General features: G+C 49.7%; 1 protein-coding gene across 6 annotated transcripts in view; it reads left to right on the top strand.

The window, feature by feature from the left end:
• The first annotated feature begins 551 nt into the window (after positions 1-551).
• SETBP1 (SET binding protein 1) overlaps positions 552-13,504 on the top strand; it is a 359,547-nt gene continuing 346,594 nt past the window's right edge. For 2 of the 6 annotated variants that reach the window (XM_032859503.1, XM_032859507.1), the window contains exon 1: positions 552-979. The gene's annotated coding sequence lies outside the window, so the exon portion shown is untranslated. The other 4 variants (XM_032859505.1, XM_032859504.1, XM_032859508.1 and 1 more) reach the window with 4 other exon arrangements.

Here is a 13,504-nt window from a genome sequence, read left to right as displayed (position 1 = left end):
CCGGCTGCGCCTCCCCCCGGCTCGAGCCGGGAAGCGGCCCCCGGTCCGTGGGGCGAACAGTGTGGGCGCCCGCGCCCCCTCCGAGGCAGATCGTGGGGTGGCGGTCCCCGCTCGGCTCGCCGCGCGGCCGCTCCGATCCTCCCCCCCCCTCCCCCGCCCGCGCCCTCCCCCTTCCTTTCACTAGGACTCCGGGACTCGGGAGAGGGCGCGGGAGGCAGGCACACGGGCCCGACCCCACTCCAGCGCTCGCCGGGGACGCGGGCGGGCGGCGAGGGGACGCGGCGGGGGCGCGGGGCGGGCGCGGCCATGGAGCGGCGGCGGCGGCGGCGGTGGCAGCACTAGCGACCGCGGGCGGACGAGCGGGCGGGCAGGGCCGCCCGGCGCCGCGGACCGAACTGCACAGCTCAGCAAAAGCGCCCTCGCCCTCCGCGCGCCGCCTCCTGCGAGCCCAAACCCGGCAACATTTTTTAAAGCTCCAATCCATCCTTTGAAGAAAAGGGGAAAAAAAAAAAAATAGCATTGATCGGAGAGACGGGGATATATATATATAATTTTTTTTTTTTTGGCTCCTGCTAAAATTAGCCGGGCTCGCCGCGCGCCTGTGTGCGAGTGTGTGCGAGTGTGTGTGCGTGCGGGCGTGTGTGTGTGTGAATGTGATTACTCCAGGACTCCTCGGGCTCCGGAGACGCCATTTTCCCCCTTGATATCTCTCTCCATAAATCGGTGGCGCGGCGGAGGCGGCCGCGCCGGGCGGGAAGCGCGGGGCCAGCCGGGGCGCCCGCCGCTCGCCGCCGCCTCCGCGCGCCCGGGGGCCCCGGCGCCCCCCGAGCTAGGGCGGCCCCCCCCGCGGCTCGCCGTTTGACAGATGCTCATCGCCATGGAGTTGCCGCAGCAGCACCTTTGGGGGCTCGGGCGAGCGACGGGAGCCGGGATCTGAGCGAGCGCCGGGGCCAGCGGAGCCGGAGCCGCCGGGACATGGGTGAGCACGCGCCGCGACCTTGGCCCGGGAGCACGGCACCCAGCCTCCCGCGGCGCCGCGGGCCCCCGCACGCCCGGGGCTGGGGGCGGTGTGTGTGCCCTGTATGCAAAAGTTAACGTCGCCTCGCCGGGGCTTTGACTTTGCACCGGGCGGGAAGGGGGAGACGGGGCCGAGGGGGCGGGATGCCGGTCCCCGCCAGGCTGCGGAGGATGGGCGCGATTCCGGCCCGCCCGCGGGTGGGCAGCGATGCTGGCTCATTTGGAGTGGCCCGTTGGTGGCGGCGATGGTGGAAGCGTCGGGCGGGAGGGTTGGGAGCTTATTGAGTTTCGCCTAATCTGATTCCCCCCCAGCCCCCCCGCCTTTTGCACCCTCCCTCGGTCCAGCCGCCGGCTGCCGGGGCTGGCGGGTTTGGCGTTGGTGGAGTGGACTCGGGAGGGGGAGGGGGTAGGGAAAGGGGTGGGAAGGCAGCAGGATATATATATTTTTTATTTTGGGGGGTCTCTTTGTAACTTGCAGGTTAAGTGGAGCTAGAGAGCTACATTGTAACCTAGTTGGATGGGGGGGGGGGGGGATGTAGGAAAATACGAGGTTTTTTTAATAGAAAGAAGAACAGGGAAGAAGTGGTCCAGCAGGCGAAGGTTGGTGTGTGCTTGTGTTGTGGCTCTGTGTTAGTCTTTCTCTTAAAATCTTAATCAATGGATCTGAGTCTCTTTCTCGTGCTCTCCGGTTTTGGGACTCTGAAAAGACAGGAATTCCCTTAAAAGCAGACGACTGCCTTTTTTGAAAGCACGCATTGTGTGTGTTTCTAGAGGAGCCCTGGGCTGGAGAATTAACGGCAGGCTTCCCCGTTCGGTGGTTTCCAGTGGGAAATCACTCCGGAAAGGGAGCCCTTCAGTATCGATTTATTGTTTTTGTCTTTCAAACCATTATCTCTTTGGCTAAAATACTGTCTGAGAAGTTCCACAGAGATAGAGTCAGGTAAACTGGACTGGGCAGATCTTCAGCAAGATGGTGATAACGGTGATGCCGTTTTGGGGTCTGTTTGTGATGGAAGCATTGCTGGGTAATAGCGATTTCTGATCGGTAGAGCATGCTGGTTCTAAAAAAATAAGTGACTGCCTAAATGCTGTCTTTCAGCCCCCCTCCCCTACACGCTGCATACACCCCTCCTCCCATGACCCACACGCTTACAACAATTCTGAAATCGGATCCAACTGGAAAGATTTTCTTTGGAGATCGGAAAGTTGTGCAGTTGGAAGTGGAAGATGAGGCTAGAGGTACCGGGGGTGTGGGGAGGGGGGGTTCTGATTGCCCCCTCATGCTGAATTGATTGTTTATGTGTGTGTGTGTGTTCTGAGCGTGTGTATATCCATCTAAAAGGACTGTTGAGGGAAGGATTTCCGATTTGTTTCCGCTTCAAATAAACTGTCCTGATAATCTCATGGTTGGCGTCTAATGCTAAAAGGCCAATTTGTGTGTCTCTTTATCGCCTCAGAAACTCTTCCAAAAGGGTGGTTTATTCTGGAATTCTATAACAGCTACTTTTCCTTCCAAGCCCCCACCCCCTACCCTCCACTCTCCACTATTCCCCTTGAGTTCAGTCGGAGTCTGTGGTCTTTAAGAAAATCTAATACTACTTGTTTTCCTCTTACATTATTTTTTGTTCTCTTCCTTTTCATTCCTTTGCTCTTTTTCCTGTTTTTCTTTTTTTCGTGTAGATTCGTACAAAAAAAACCTCATTTCATAAAGTAGCTATCACTGAAACTATCTAACTGTTGGAGACCCACCTCCTACCCTCCTTTAGTTCACACAGGTAAATCTGATTCGCCCCATTCAAACTCATCTTCATTTGCAAAACGTGTGTGTGGTGCGCGCGTGTGCGCGCGCGTGCGTGTGTGTCGGGAGGTGGGAACAGGAGTGGAGTAGAGAAGAGGAACGTGGAGAGGAAGGGTGGTATTCTGTGCAGGCCACATCTGCAGCACTGGGGCCAGACCCGCACGGTCTGGGAGAGTTTCCTTTGCTTACCCCAGTTAGACGTTGTCTGGCTGGGATGGGGAGGCGGGGCCAAACCGGCCAGGGGCGTGTGAGGGAGGAGAAAGTTTGTAGCACTTTAAAATGTAGCCAGTTTACAATCCCTGGTCACTCTCTCCCCCTTCTCCTCTTTTCTGTGGCTTCCACCATCCTGAGACTCCCGGAGGGAGACTTGATCTCCTGCCCTGACGCAGGAGTCCAAGGTTTCAGAGCGAAGTTGAAGATGTTGTGTTTTCCTCTGTACTTAGTGAAATTGTCTGCTACCAGGGAAGGGCATTAAGACAGATCAGAAGAGTAAGGTGGAATCTGAGAATATTTGCAAACTTCAGGGAAGGTAGCCTGAAAATATAGGGAGACCAGGTACTCTGAAAGTGCGGCTTTGCCCCTTATGCCTCCTGCCCCGGTAAGACAAAAAAATCTTAGTCTTGGGAAATTGAATTGGTGCAAAAGCTGGGCTGTGGGCACGGCTAGCCACTCTAGTAACCTGAGCTGGGCTGGGGGAGGTGGTGGTGAGGGAATGCAATCGCGAGCCCGAGGAGGGAAACGGACTTGTCGCGCGGAGCCGGGAAAATAGACGCGTCACTGGAATAAACAAACTGGCCTTGGGGGAGGGGATGGCTTGTTGCGAACGTAAGGGGGCGTGGCTGAGAGGCAGCGGTAGGGTAGGAAGGGGCCACTTCTGGCTTGGGAGAAAATATCAACTGCCTTATATGTTCATAAATGGGCTAGGAAGTGAAGAGGTGTAATCCGATCTTTTGTATCTCAACATCGCAGTGTTACATAGGAAGGCGCTGCTGGCAGGCCCAGTTTTGGACTTCCCACAGGGGAATCCTAGGGGTATCCCTGAGTGAACCTCTTCAACGCTAGGTGGGCTCTGGCCATGTACTTGCATTATTCACAGCAAGGTACTTTGTAAATCGTAAAGTAAATCACAAATTTACTTTGTAAATCATCTGACCTAAATAAGGGTTGTGAGAAAGAGAAAACAGTGTTTGGCATATTTGTAGAATTTAGTTGAAAACAGTAGGTGGGGAGAGGCAGGAGTTTGCTGAAGAAGAAATAAATAGGTGGGCATTTCCCCTGGATTCCTGATTCCATTTTTGCTGTTATCTTGACTTTCAATTCCATTAGGGGCTGAATCGATACTTCTCTGGCACAAAAACGTACCTCTAGGAGAGTTCTTTCAAGCTGGTGGTCATTATTTTGAGATGTCCTTCCATCTCTGCTCCAAAGCTTCTCTGTAATATGCAAAAGGAGGATGATGAGAGTGGCTCGATGCATGGGATGTCCTTTCTGGATTCTTGCAGAGACACTGAAACTTGGCTGGGCCTCAGCCTCCCAGAATGCCAGTTTTTCCCTTGGAGACTTGAAGTTTTAATTGAAACCAGAAAGCTATTGAAGGCAGATCCAGCCAATGAAACCTTGTTTTCTCTGCTGCTCAGGAATGGGAAATAAATAATTTTTTGCTGATGGCATTTCAAGTTGCTTCAGTTCTGTTCTTGCCAGAAGAATGGGGTAAATTATTGTTAACACATAGGCATTGTCAGGAGTTGCAGGGCCTTAAAAAATGGGATGGTGTTATTGAGTTTACTCAGGTCCCCACTGGAGGTCTGTGGGTAGGGGCGGGGGAGGGGGGCTACTCTTGTCCAGGAGTGAGGCATTCCTTCCCTGAAGAAAAGGAAGCCTCATAGAGTCCTTGCCTCACATCACTCTGCTTGGTCCTATGGATCCTGTGATGAAGGGAACAAAGCCATTCAACTTTCCTTCCATTCTGTGATCTATTATGAAACCTGGGGAGCTTCTTAAAATGATTTAAGCAAGGATTAAGTGAGGACCATCACCATCCTACGTATTGCCTTCAGTTTGAGCTTCTTTTAGAGCTATTTCAAAGGCAACCCTGGTGTTTTGCAAACTCTTCATCAAGTTGCAGACACTTTGGGTAGCCTAACACTTGATAAATGCAGAAAAGTGAACACCAAGTTGTCTACCCCATGGTTACAGAGGGTAGATGCCAGCCTATGGTCTTTTTTCACTCTGGGTTTTCATGTCCATTTTCACTTAGCCTTCAGCTGGATTCTGATGTCCACTTAGACATACCAGGTTGGAGCAGTATGAAGTGTGGGAGGAACCGTGACCTCAGATGACCAAGTACAAGTTCATGGGCCCTTGGAATTCTTATCTGGAATTTTCAAAGTTCTTTCAAAGTGCTGGGTCAGAGCAGCATCCCTTTCACGGTTGGTTTTCTTATATCCTCAGAGGGTGCCCTCCAAGGTTGAGGGAGCATTTTTTTAAAGCAGCCTTTGGCTTACAGTTGACTTCCTGTTCATTTCAGAGCAAATGATGCCAGGGTCACATGGAGAACGAGAGCAGGCCTGAGGTCCACAGGACACCTTTTGAGGAAGCAAATAGCCCTTCCCAGGAACTAATGATGAATTGTGGTCCACAGATCCTTGAGAAATAATTGTAAGCGAAGTCAGCTGAGCTGATCCCTGGCAGGCCTAGGCGTCCACCTTTCTAAGTGCTATGGGGGGCGGGGGGAGGATGAATGAATGGTAAGCAGATAAGAATTGCAGAACTTTGAGCCTAAAGAAATGTTTCCCTGACCCAGCCTCTGCCATCAAAAGCATTCCCTTTCCTATGTATGGCTCTTTGTTCATTTCAGGATACCTTCCTATCACATTTGCCCCCTTGATTCTCTTAAGGAGGGAGGCCCAAGAAGCAGTGTATCCCCATTCAGAAGCTGAGGAACTGACACACTGACTTGCTGAAATGATGCAAGGGGGTGGCCCACCTGGGACCCCAAGGCTCTGTTAAAGTGTGAACAGCATCACACTTGAAGTAACAAGATCTGCTCTGGATCCTGTCCTTACTACCTCCCAGCTAAAGGACCCTTGGCAAGTTATTTAACCTCTTTGAGCCTCAGTAGCCTAATCAGGAAAATAGGGATAAACATGCTTACCCTGCCTACTTCACAGGGGTTGGGAGGATTAAATAATACCAGCTAATTTCTGTAATTGAACTCTGAGAGGATTTCCATGCTGCCTCCTGGAAATCTGTGCCTAGGATTATTGTTGCCATAGCCCAGAGATTAATAACCCTCTGGTGTGACCAGAAATGCCTATAGGAGCCTTGGGTTCTAAGACAGCTGTTTTCTGAATACTTGTTTTCTGCTCATGAGTAGACTCATAAGAAAAATGTGTGCATACATGTTTGAAATCAGTTGAATTATTCGATGCCTTGTATAAGCCATGTGTATCTGAGACTCAGAGTCTCAGATAATAGCCAGTTTGGGCTCGCAGATGTTGGGGCTCGGGAAATGTTCTTCGCTAGGAATGAGAGGAACAAAAGGAAAAAAGACATGGAGATGCACAGAGTCGGGGCAAAGGGGGAGAGAGAATGAGAGGGAGATTGTCCATAAGGAGCCCCAGGGGCTGAGCAGTGGCATCTAGGTCAAAGTGTTTAGCCTCTCTTAAGAAAAGAACTCCTAGCAGGATTGCCTCTGTCCCAGCAAACCTAGTACATTGTCTAGAGTCAGGAAAGTTCTTCACAATTGGTTTGCTGCTGGCCTCCCCTGGATTGCTCCTTTTTCTCTTTCCCATGATTCCTGGCTGGCCCTGTCCAGCAGCCTGCATGCACCACACACCAGGCAGTGTTCTCCAGTGATCCCTATTTTACACAACACTTGCTGACCTCTGCTCCCATCAGACCTGTTTCCTTGCTCACCTTGGGCCCTCTGGACGTGTGTCCGCTTCCGCACCTGGGCTGGCTCTGTGCCGCTGCCTCCTCTCTGGAAGGTGTCCTGATGGGTCCCTTTTTGCCAGAGCATGCACCTCTTAGGACATCAGACCAGCTCTCAGCTCTGCACCCCGGTCTCCAGAGCACTTCGGGTCTCAAGCATTTGCCTGGCAACCGGCTCGCGGCTCATGCTGCCTTGCTGTTTGTTGTCACTACCGCCCTTAGCTATGAGTCCTTCAAGAAAGGGACCAGGTTGGCCCCACGAGGGGCTCTTCCTTAGGAGTGAGTTCCATGCTGTGAATGAATGGCAGAATTTATGCAGAGGTAGAATATTAAAAGCAAATGTTTAAGGTGCGCCAGAGCTCTGCTCCGTGAAGGAGCACAGTGTGCACCTCTTACACAGAGTGAATGAGAACCACTTGTGTTAATGGCTTTTTATACTTTTGGCTATCTTTCAGGGGCAATCACCCACTCCGTCTCTCCCTCCAAGCCTGCGAGGTAATGATGTTTTACCCCATGTACATCCTACCATCTGCGGATTCACTCATTTATCCAATCATCAGCTGTTTCTGAAGTGCCTCCTAGAGCCTCGTCGGCACACTAGTGCACCCAGCTCTTGGCTTTCTCTGAAAATTCCAGTTGCATTTTTTTTTTTTTTTTTTGTCCACCACACTCTTTTTGGCACTTAACCATGCAATCTTCTTTGTTGCTTTAGTCCAAGTGCTTGCCCGCTCCTCGGTAACTGAGCAAGCCTGGCCACAATGGAAAGGAAGCTGGAGCAGAGAAATGCACTCGGCGGGGCAGGTCCAGGGCAGGGCTCTCAGGAAGCAGGCTGTGGGCTGGGCTGGCCACCTGTTAGCCTCTGATGGAGGATTGTCTGAGCTGCCTCTCTTGTCCCTTGCTGGAGGTGTCCTGAAGTGAAAGAGTTTGATTGCTATGGAAGGAGGGGACCATTCTGAAATTCAGTGATTGTGTAGCTAAAAATGTCCCAGGGATTTTGAAGCCTTTTTTTTTTTTTTTTTTCTTTTCTTAAAGCTCAGAGCTCCTCGGACCCATTTAATGGCGCCCCAACAACCATCCAAACCAATCCCACTGAGGAGTTGTGTACTTTGATAAGTGTTTGCTGTGGCAGACAAGTTCTAGAAATGGACATAGGGTCAGCAGATGCTCCCCAGTTAGAACCAGAGAACCAGACTTGGGGGACGGGGATGGGGACAGGGAGAGGAGGAGATAGATGGTGAGCTAAGTACGAAGAAACACCGTAAAGAATACAACAGAGAATAGTGTGGAAGGAAGACAAGGATTGATTCTCCACATCGTTTTTGAATACTGGCTCCTTTTGGTGAGATACCTGCACTGAGACAAGGAGAGAGTGCAGACGGCTTAGCGAAGGCTGCTGCCTCCTGCACCAAGGAGGCATCTGGAATCTCTGTTTCCGTGGACCTCCTGGATCGGTGGGGGGGGGGGAGCCGGGCATTATTGTTTTGCGTGGATTCCACTGGGCATGGAAGCTGAGGCCATGCCTGTGCTCCTGAACTGTCCTCTCCATCCCCATAGCAGAGTCCGGCCCCTGCTTTGGCCTGTATTTGGTAATGGCTAGTGAGTTGGCTTCTGTGTACTTTGAGGTCAAAGAGAATATTCCCCAGTCTGTCCAAAGCCAGAAGCCTCTGTGATTTGGGTTGGGGTGCGATCAGGAACGTTGGGCTTTGATCTGAGGCCCTGTGAAAGTTCAGCAGGAATTCTTACTCACTGAGGAGCACCCTGGTTGGATATTTAGGAAGAGGCAGGTTCTGCAAGCCACCAAGATGAAGAAGTTACTTTTATGCTAAGACTTACTTGGGTTAGGTATAAAAAAGTAAAAAGCAACACCATTAACCTAACTGGGTGAAAAGGAATTTCTTTACTGTTCCTTCTATCTGCCAAAGATTTTGCAGTTCTGTCAGTGGAAAGAAGCTGCTTGAGTTTGAACTTGGGGCTGGAGAGATGGGAAAACTGGAGATTTTGAACTTGATTGATTCAACTCAGTAGCCTGATGAGAATACTTATCAGAAGCGGTTGGGACACCATTGTTGTGCTTGTAGCAGAATAATGAAATCTGGCTGACAAGTCCCTTGTGGTTGTTGGTTGGTGACTCTGCCTGTGACCTATTATTTGAGGAATGAGAGCTTTGATTTTTTTTTTTTTAAGTATGGATTAATAATGATGGCTAAAAATTAGAATGACTTGGGTTTGTTTTTTTTTTAAGATTTTATTTATTTATTGGACAGAGAGAGAGACAGTGAGAGGGGAGCGTAAACAAGGAAAGTGGGAGAGGGAGAAGCAGACTCCCTGCTGAGTAGGGGTCCCAATGCAGGGCTTGATCCCAGGACTCCAGGATCGTGACCTGAGTGAAGGCAGACGCTTAATGACTGAGCCACCCAGGTGCCCCAAAAAGAATGATTTGTTGTAAGAATCCTGTGGACCTTCTTTCTGCTCGTTATTTTGTACTCAAGAGCTTGCTTACAGTGAGTTTTTTGATCCACAAATACTTATTAAAATCTCAACATTGCCGCTGTGCAAGCCATTGTTCCTGATGCTTTTAGGTGGATAGGGTCTGGTAGGAGACATGACTTTTGCCCTTGGTGAGTCTACAGTGTATCTGTAGAGACATGCATAGCTCCAATGGAAAGCTTCAGTCTGCAGCCGAAGTGGGAGCATGATCTGATGGAATTGTACTATTTGTATGATCAGGAGCAGTCAGGGAAGGCTTCGAGTAGGGTGTGACAATAGAATTGGGATGGGGGAGGTTCTTGGTGGGTAGAATAGCTTTGGCACAGGAGCAGAGGTGGGACAAAGTTCAGATGTGCATTGCCACAGGCAAGCAAGCACTAATCATGAGGAAGCAGGGCAGCTGACAGGGGCAGGACAGCCCTGACAATGAAGGTCCAGCTGGCTGAGATTGGTGGGCAGATCACCCATGGGAGGCATCTTGCTGGTGGGAGGTCCGCTCAGTGGGAAGGACCAAACCCTGGGCCCTCTAAGTTGGACCCACAGTCTAGCTGTCCAGAGTTTTCATTCATACTCATCAACTTTTCAGCCCTTTGACTCAACAGACTTTGTTTGCTTGTTGCCACTTACACATGCATGTGACCAGACCCTGATGGGCCCAAGAGATGGAGAGGACACTGTCTCTGCTTTCAATCTGGTAGAAGACTTTGTAAGAACTTATGAAAACCAGGAGAGGAGTAGCAGAGGACAGTGACCTAGGACTAAGTGAACTGCAGTAGGAATACAGGGAGGGCCAGAACTTCAGGGGTTGGGCAGATCCCAGAGAGCTTGGAGAGCAGGTGGGGCATGAGCTGAGTCCTGAACAAGGGGACATTTTTGCATACGTTCAGAGCCCCAGAGAAGATACTCATTTTGTTAATGTAGGGGCAGAAAGAAGATCACTTCCTAGGGACCAGTGTTCTGTGCAATGTCAGGGGAGCAAGACAGATGAAACGGGGTCCTGTGAGAAGAAGGCTAAGGCTGCATGTTGAGATGGGAGCCATGACCAGTTTTCAGAATGCAAGGGGAGTAGACACGAGGACCAGAAGGATGTGCCCATCAGAAAACGTTCACACATATCACACAAGGGAGAACCCCAACATCTGACTGTCCCATACACCACTGGGTTTGTCATCTACCAGCTCTTTGGTCTGGTCAAAAGAGGCATCTTTAGAATAAACAGTAAACTATATACAAGCATTCAGAGTAGGGATCAGCTACTCTGGGGAACAAAAGTGCTCTGGTGCTGATATTCATCAACAGGAGTTTAATGCACTGTTGGAGAAGGACATCTACATGTTTTCATAACAGTGCAGTATTTAAATGGCAGTTCAAGATTGCTGAAGAAGGAATATCATCAAGGAAGGGAAGTGCAGCTAATATTTGTTGAGCTCTGGTAGGCTCAGCATCCCCTCTGCGGCAGAAGCACAGACACGCAGGTGTCAGGTTATACTGTATATCCAAATGGCAGTGAGCAAAGTAATTGTGGAATCAGATGCTTGAGAAGTTGAGGAACTTGAATTAGGGCTGAATAGGGAGTGGGGTCGAAACCAGAGGCCCTTGAAAGAAAGACTAGGGAACTTCTTATTTGTTGGATTTTTTAGTTTATCCCCTTTGCCTTCATTGTAGGCTTGTCATTTTTGTCCCCAATTTACAAATGGCAGGGTGGAGGACCAGAGTTTAAGTTGACCACTAACTCTGGGTATTTAAAGACTGGTGGCATTATGAGTCAGTGGGAAGTAAGTGACATTTGGAGTCAAAGAGCCTCAGTAATTTAAATTACTTCCTCATCTTCAGTTTTTTTATCTTTAAAATGGGCGCATCTTGGGGCACCTGGGTGGCTCAGTGGGTTAAGGCCTCTGCCTTTGGCTCAGGTCATGGTCCCGGGGTCCTGGGATCGAGCCCTGCATCGGGCTCTCTGCTCAGCGGGGAGCCTGCTTCCTCCTCTCTCTCTCTCTCTGCCTGCTTCTCTGCCTACTTGTGATCTCTGTCTGTCAAATAAATAAGTAAAAAAAAAAATGGGTGCATCTCAGGGTTAAATCCAATAAAAAACCTGAAGCACCCATTGTATCCTAGATACATGTTAAAACTTAGCATCATTTTCTTTGCCAAGTGGCTCTCTCACTTCTGCTTGGACAGGAAATATGATCACGGTTCCTTCTTACAAATCTGCCATACTTCAGCTCCTGGGGTGCTATTCTGCGTATGTTACTTCCTGTTGTCCTTGTACAGTTATGTGAAAAGACTAGGAGGGCAGGTGAGAGAACTGATACCCAGGATTTGAAGTGATGTGGTGAGTCAGACGGCAGACTGGTCTTGGAGCTCACATCTGTAGAAGTAGCCAGGGCTGCTGGATTAAAAGCCAGCATCACCTTTTATTTTAAAGAAACATTATCCCGTGAAAGTAAGACTGTAGGCTTTGGAATCATATAAACCCTGAATTTGATTGTGGATCTGGTAGAAAGAGTGTGGGCTCGTGAGCAAATTATTAACCTCTCTGGACTATTATTTCTACATCTGTAAAATGAGGACAGGTCTTCTGTATAGCAGGGCTGCTGTTTTGATTAAACTCATCATGCCTGTTGAGGTCATTGGTTACGCCCTCACTCCCGGCGAGTGTGGGCTTTCCTTGACTGCATGGAGGTCACAGGCACCAGGTGATATGCGAGAGGTAGAGCTTGCCCTACTAACTTGGAGACTGGCCTGGCCAGCGCTTTAGAGACCTTCCCCCAGGGGCCCCAAGGCTCATGCTGTTGTGTTGTGTTATTGGTTCCCAGAGGAGGCACTGTTTTTGAAGCTAGAGCTGAAACTGTTGGTTAAGGCATAGTGTGCAGCTTTAAGCCTCAGGAGTCTGATTCTGTTTGTCTCCCTGTCGTGGGGATCCCTGAACACCGGGACTACTCCTTCGTGCTGCATTCGGCTCAGCCAGATGGAAGCCACAGACCCGGCATGATCTTTAAGGAGGTGGAAGTTACCAGCCCAGCCTTTGGAGGACTCTGGTTGTCAAGTTGTGGAGATAAGGCTTAGCACCCGGGAATGTCAGAGCTGGAGGGGGTCGCAGAATTTACCTAATTACATCCCTTCATTCTACAGATGGGGTTGGGGAGACCTAGGGAGAAAAAGGAACGTGCCCAAGGCCACTAACTCCAGTTGGCAGAGTCGGGAATTGAGCCTGTAATTTGTACTAAACTCAGTCATTTTCCTCCATAAGACAAACTGGGAAGAAGAAAAAAGCAATATTCAAACAACATCAAACACTCAAGTTAGCAGGTGCAAATTAAACTATTTGTATGTGCTTCCCATTGTATAGGGAGATTGGGGAGGTTGGCCTCCAACCCCTGTCCCTCAGGCTTTTCTTGGGATCTGTGAAGAGAGGCAGCAATTAGCCAAATACTAGCTTAGATGACACAGACTGGGGAGGGAATCACATTTACCAAAAAATTTGAGCGTCCACCAAGGTGATCCCAGCATGTTCTTTCATAAATATCTTATTTAATCTCCAATTACTTCTCAAAACAACCCTTGAGGTAGGTTTATAACCCAATTTCCAAATGAGACTTGAATAGTGTAAACCTGTTTTCTAGGAGCAGTTAGTAAGTGGGAAAGAGAGGCTAAGTAATCGAAACGTGACATCAGATCGGTGTTCCTTCCATTCTTCTTCTCAAGGGGAAATGTGGCTTGGACACTGGCTGTCGGATCCTTACTTTGTGTTCTCCTTGTGCTCTGAAGTGTATCAGAGATCCATGTGAAACCCAGCCCCTACCATTGTGGAGTTTCTGGTCTGGTGGGAGAGATAAATAAGTAAAGGGAACATTGTAGTACAGTTTGCCAAACGCTTGGATAGCAGAATGCCCAGGGAAGTGAGATCAAGACCATCTGTGAGTGTGAGAGAGTGTGTGTGTGTGCACACATGCTTGTGTACACACAATGGGAAAAGAATGGAAAAGGAAAGTCTAGCCAGCCTTCATGAAGGATGTGAAAGTTGACCCAAATCCTGAGGATAACTTAGAGGTGACAATGTAGAGATAGGAAAAAGGGCAGCCAGAGGAATTAGTAGGGAATCCCATGAAGCAACTCAAATCAGGGGACTTTGGGGGAGCCATAGCTCAGCAGGGACCGTTGGGGAATGTGGGGGGGGTGCAGCACTCAGGCAACACTGCTTGGAGGAGGCCATCTGTGGTCAGGAAGCTACCACCCAGGTACATGGTAGAAAGAAGCCACTGAATCTGACCT

Source organism: Lontra canadensis, unplaced genomic scaffold, assembly GCF_010015895.1.
Source record: "Lontra canadensis isolate GAN:19392208 unplaced genomic scaffold, GSC_riverotter_1.0 scaffold17, whole genome shotgun sequence".
NCBI lineage: Eukaryota > Metazoa > Chordata > Mammalia > Carnivora > Mustelidae > Lontra > Lontra canadensis.
This window is presented reverse-complemented; position numbering and strand designations above follow the sequence as displayed.